A 6,834-nucleotide genomic window follows, 5' to 3' on the forward strand; every position below is an offset into this window, starting at 1 on the left:
GTTTGCTGATAAAACGTTAATAATAATAATAATAATCATTACTTTCTGTGTGCAAAGGGGACATAATGATTAGTCATTTTTTAGATAATACACTATGATCGCATGACTGTCATGTACAGGCTAAGGATAATCTCAGCTAAATTGCACAAGGTGTGGTATAATACTTGGAATATACAAAAATAACTTTAGAATGTTCATCCAACAAAGAAAATGACATTTGTACAAAATAATGTAAGATGTACAAGTTTATTTATGTGTCAGCATCTTTAGATGCTTTACTAGAAAAAGTACTTCTCGTTCTGCTGCCTAATTAATTTTTTATTGCTTCTCAGTAGCTGGAACATGTCATAAGTTCAAATAGATTGAAATCTCTTAATAACTAGTTTTATTTATTCCCTTTGAAGATTGCTCACTTTTGAAATGCATAAAAAGAATGTACCAAACAGAATGACTGATTCCTGGGCACCTAATGTTCTGCGTTATCCTTTGTTGTTTGCATCATGTTTCCCAAAATCTCATGCATTTGTCAGGTACATCAGAAAAAAATACAGACAGTCAGGCAGGCAATCATTAAACACACTTTAAAGAATAGCACACTTTAAAGAATAGGGTAGCCAGCTGTTGTCCACAATTTAAAAACACTGGAAAATCTGTAGGTTACTGGCCAGGGTGGTCTGTGGGGGTCACACAATAACCCAAGAGCTCTACCTTAACCCTCATTCTTGATCCCACCATGTATATTTTTTCACAAGTAAACAGTAATTTTACCCTTTGGCTGCCGGTAAGAAACAATGAGTAGGGATTTACTTGTCTTGAAAGCCTCTCTTTTTGCTTCATATTTGTGATGCATTGAGGCATAGGAATCCTTTTACCTTAAGCTTAAGGAGTTTTAAAAACTGGACATTAAAGGGACAGCATACCATAAAATTGTTTTTCCCTTAATGTGTTTCCAATTACTTTTTTTTACCAGCTGCAGAGTATAACATTTATGAGATTTGCTTTTTTAAGGCATATTTGTGTATATGAATTAGCTGATTTTGTGTTTTGAAGCCACAACCTAATAAAATGGTTTGAACTTGTGGGTATAATCAGATCTCATTACTTTATCACATTGTGTACATATACATGCTTCTTTATCTTATATATGTCCATAAACTAATCACCAATACTTGGAGAGAACAATGGAAAATTAACATTTTATTACCTTATCTCTTCTATAACCCACTGGGAGTGTAATTTTTTCTACTGGCTGTTAATACAGCTTGGCCTCGTGGCCAAAAACTTTCAGGATGGGTGGGGATACAACAGGCTAAATAAACTAATTCAAATGCCAATATAAGGGTAATGGAAATATGTGTTAACAATTTAATACACTCCAGCAGGTAAAGTGGATCATTGGGAACAAATTAAAGGGAAGAACATTTTTGAGTAAACTGTCCCTTTAAGCGTCCAATATTTTTATGAATATTTTACTGGACAGACTGCTGAACTTCTAGACTATTTAGTTGAATACTGGCACTCTAGGATACCTGGAAGCCCCATTAAAGAATCATATTTTATATTTTATCATATTTTATACTCGGTGTGATCTTCCACTAATCAACATATAGAATATTTCTGTGACATGCAAATAAAAAATATCTAACACCTTGATATATTTCCATTTCTGCAATTTGATGGTGAGTGACTTTGTACCTCACTTTTAGAAAATGTTATTTACTGTTAGAGTTTTGCAAAAAAGAATTCTAGAATAATTTACCTACAAACAAATCAATGAAACATAACTACATTAGTTAAAATTAAATAAAAAATATAAAAAGTGACCCTAAACAACAGCAAAATGTGCCCAGTTAAAGGGACATGAAACCCAAAAGTTTGCTTTCATGTTTCAGATAGAAAATAGAATTTTAACCCTTTGAGTGCTAAGCACTTTCTCACCTGGGTGCTAAGCTGTTTTAAGGATTTTTTTTATTTTTTATTTTTGAAATTTTATTTTTTCCAGATCCCCAAGACTTACACTGTTGGACTTAAACTGCTGGAAAGGTTAGGCGATTACCTTTCCAACGGTGTGTCTTGGAGTCTGTAGCTGCTTAGATGCATGAGATACAGGCTTCTAAGCAACATGCCCCCTTTTCCTATACTTAACATTGTCATTTTGTAAATAAAGTTGTGCGGTGACACATCATTACGCGTGACGTCACCACGCAAAACGGGAAGACCCGGCGATGCCTGTCACTATACAGGCATGGGGTAGGAGTGGGTGGGAGCCCTCAGATCTCCCTCAAGGTGGGAGAGTGCTAGCGACGGCTCTGAGCCGTCGTTAGCACCAGAGTGGGAAACTCTGCGATGGCTCAGAGCCGTCGTTAACACTCAAAGGGTTAAACAACATTCCAATTTACTTCTATTATCTAAATGGCTTTATTCTTTAGGTATCCTTTGTTGAAGAAATAACAATGCACATATGTGAGGCAATCACACAAAGCATCTATGTGCAGCCACCAATCAGCAGCTAATGAGACTATTTAGATATGCTTTTTAACAAAGGATATCAAGAGAATGAAGCAAATTAGATATAAGAAGTAAATTGAAAAGTTTTATAAAATTGCATGCTCTTTTTAAATCCTGAAAGGAAAAAAATGTGGGGTTCATGTTTCTTTAAGTAAAATAATAAGATATTTGAAAAAAGGTTTAAAAATAAAGTCAACATTCTTTTTTCAGTGGTTAATGCTGAAAATAATTATATATTAGAACATTTAGGCTTCTTTAAGGGAAACAAGTATTTTTTTCATGCATCATTACATTAATTAATTAATTTATTTTTGTAAAATTGATGTTCCTATGCCGAGAAAAATCTTTTGTGCTTGAGAGGTGTGTTACTGTCTACCAATAAAGCAATGAGAGATCTGCATATCAGCCAGTGAGTATTGAGGCCTTTAAAGGGATACTAAACCCATTTTTTTTCCTTTCATTTTGGATAGAGCATGCAATTTTAAGCAGCTTTCCAATTTACATCTATTATCAATTTTTCTTTGTTCCTTGCTATCTTTATTTGAAAAAGCAGGAATAAAAGCTTTGGAGCCAGCCCATTTTAGGTTGAGAACCTGGGATGCGCTTGCTGATTGGACGGCTAAATGCAGGCACCAATCAGCAAGCCCTATCAAAGGTACTGAACCAAATATAGGCTAGCTCCAAAGCTTTAATTCTTGCCTTTTCAAATAAAGATAGCAAGAGAACAAAGAAAAAAATGATAATAGGAGTAAATTAGAAAGTTGCTTAAAACTGTGTACTCTATCCGAATCATGAAAGCAAACATTTGGGTTTACTATCCCTTTAATATAACTTTTTCATTCAAAATAAATTTTGACATGCTTAAACTGTGTTCTTTTACTTGTCCTTCTGTCCTAGGCAACAGGGCAACATGCAGAATACATAAAAAAAGTAACACCGTTCATCAGGCAAGATACGATCCTGGTGTCTTATGGGACAATTAATTATTTTCTGTTGGCTATGGGGGCCTTGCTTTATATAAACAAAAATCCCTGATATCATTTGGTCGGTGTAAAAATGGTAATATCTTAACCAGTAATACACCAGATTTATTGTATTCAAAATACACCACGAGACACCTGATTGTTAAAAGTGGATTCTGATCTCTGAAATGTTGGGTCACATGACTCGTGACAAATGGCATTAACTATTAGACCACTTTATGAATATATAATTTGATTGGAGATAAAACAAAAGAAAATGCTCTGAGTTACAGCATGTTAATAAGGTTCCATTACTTGAATATACCTATGTGTGTAACCCCTGCAAAGTCAGTTCTAGAGCATCAATGCACTAATGAGACCTAGCTGAAAAACATCTAGTGAGCTAATGACAAGAGGCATATGTATGTAGCCACCAATCACCAGCTAGCTCCCAATAGTGTATTTGTGTTCTTGAGGCTACCTAGGTATACTTTTCAACAAATAATGCAAAGAGAACAAAGTACATTTGATAACAGAAGTAAATTAAGAAGACTCTTAAAATGGCATGCTCTATATGAACCATTAAAGGTTAATTTCGATCGTCATTACCCTTTAAAACAATATTTGTGTATTGCATTTGTCAAGTGTTCACTAAAGAACTTTACAGCTCCAATAGGGATTTCTGAGTGCACTTGAGATCTCTGAAACACTATTTAACATTTGAGTTAAAAGGATTGTATCATGGTTTTCATCAGTTGCTGATCGTCAGGAGCCAAATATAGCAAGTTTGTAATAGTAAGCAGCGGGGATGCTGCCCACTGTATATATTATCTGATTATAAATAATGTAAGACATTCAAGAACAAACAGTTCTTTTCCAATGGTCACAATCCCAGGAAAACACTAGAGGAGAAAATGTCACCATCCCTGCTGAGACCTACAACTTATAACTTTCTATTAAGCCTGTTTGCTCTGTCTTAAGTATTCTGGAAGTTGTTCGCACTGCCTGGACTTAAGAGAGGATCAGGTTCCAGCCAGCGGTTTGTTTTTTTTAATGTTTTCCCCCTCGTTGACTTATAGCTCATTTCTGTCAGTTTCTTCCTTTTGTACACGACTTTGTAAGATTGATCTTTTTGTGTCAGTTCCTGTTACTCATGACATTGTGTTTTTTGGAATGTATCTGAAGCCTAACTAACCATCAGTGGTTTGCAGTGATTTTTTTTGTTTTGGCATTGCATTCTGTTTTGCTTGTTTTCCTGAACACAGGGTACTTTTGCGGCCTCATCTGACCTTTGCAGTAAAGTTTACTTTTTTTTTTGTTCCCAGTTTATTGCTGTGCATCATTCACGTTGCATGCCAAGAGCTACTGAACAGGCTCTTCACATATAGGGGTAGATTTATCATAGTGCGAGCGGTCATGATACGATGTAGCGTATCATGTCGCAGTACACAGCATACGCTGTCGGCATTTATCATTGCACCAGCAGTTCTTGTGAACTGCTGGTGCAATGCCGCCCCCTGCAGATTCGCGGCCAGGCAGGTGGTGTCAATCAATCCGGTCGTATTCGATTGGGTTGATTTCTGTCCGCGGCCTCAGAGCAGGTGGACAGGTTATGGAGCAGAGGTCTTTCGGGAACTGGGGCATCAAGCTCCATACGGAGCTTGATAAATTGGCCCCATAACTTTTACATTTCACGATTCACCTGCTGGTATTTAGTTTTACTTCTGTTCCTGTCCTTCATTTTCTGGCTCTGAGACTTCACAGTATATCATGGAATTAGCTTCTCTCTTCTGTTTCTCTAGTGTTCTATTAAAAGGTGAAAAGTGCAATCTTTATATATGTAGCAAGTTAAAATAAAATATAGCAATATTTTATTAACTTACATTAAAAAAACTAAATTTATATAAAGAATGTTTAAATAAGAAGAGCAGACCCCCGACCCCCATTCCCTGCATTTGTAGAGACAGATGACACAAACAGGAGCCTGCAGGAGTCTGTAAACGAGTGTATACATCTGACACGATGGGGCTTGGTTAGGAGTCTGAAAATCAGCACAATGTTCTTAAACATTAAGCAAAACTATACAAATACACTACCAGATGGGCTATATAAATGGATCATCTACAAAAATTGTATGCAAAGAAAAATCTAGTGTACAATGTCCCTTAAAACTATTTGTCAAAGGGACAGTAAACAGTAGGTTGAGAGAAGGGCATACATACATACCAGTGGTAAATTATATATATATATATATATATATATATATATATATATATATATTTATATATATATCTACAAATCTACAAAAAACATTTAGCACACCTTGTAGAAATAGAGTTTAAATGCAAAACAGGGTTATTGGTGCACATCCACGTCCAATTGTTGACTGGTCCTAACACTAAAGTACTTTGCCTTTATGGGCTGAATTATTCCTGCTTTTTCTCTTTATAATAGAATGAGACTCCCTGGCTTTATATACAACTCCAATACACTGTAATTGATTTAACTAATAGATGATTGGTCACTCAGTCTCCCTTTGTTAAAATACAAATCCATGTAATTTGGTTTTGCATACCTTACGAAAATAAAGTAAAAAAAGACTGGCCATCTTCTTTCATGCTTTAGCTAGAGAATACTATTTTAAACAGCTTTCTAATGCAGAGGTTCTCAACCAAAGTGACCTCAAGGCCCGGTAAATTTTAACGAGACATGTCCAGGGCCCGGTAGTATATATATATATATATATATATATATATATATATATATATATATATATATAAAGTGAGCAGCAGAGGCGGGCTGATCAGCCAGGCAAATAGGACCTGGGCCGAGGGACCAGCAAGTAAGGGGGCCCACAAATGGCATCTCCACGGATCCTGGTGCATTCCTGAAGCTGGAGTTTTCAGTTGCCCTATCAGTAACTAAGCAAAAAAAGTGTGGTTTAGAGGGGTCCTGGCGGGGGTCTGTCGCTGTGAGGGCCATGGAGTGTGGGGTCTGGCCCTGGAGGTTGGGTACACTTTCTCTGGACCTTAATGTTGGGGGTCCTGGCTCTGGAGGTTGAGGGGCCTGTTGGGGGCAGGGCAGGGAGGCTACCATGTTCATTTGCATAAAATGTAATACATTTTGGTCAGTGTGAGACAGTGTTCCTGGGACCTTGATTGGTATCAGTCTGCCCTTGGTGTGCAGTGGGGTAAGAGTGTGCAAAGGGGGCATGACAGGCCGGGGCCCACCAGCAGGGCTATCACGGCCCGGTACTGGGCCACGGCCCGGCTGTTGAGAAACCAGGTTCTAATGTACTTCTTTTATCAAATTTGCTTTGTTCTACTGATATCCTTTGTCGAAGAAGCAGCAATGCACTACTAGG

Source organism: Bombina bombina, chromosome 5 (assembly GCF_027579735.1).
Source record: "Bombina bombina isolate aBomBom1 chromosome 5, aBomBom1.pri, whole genome shotgun sequence".
Lineage (NCBI taxonomy): Eukaryota > Metazoa > Chordata > Amphibia > Anura > Bombinatoridae > Bombina > Bombina bombina.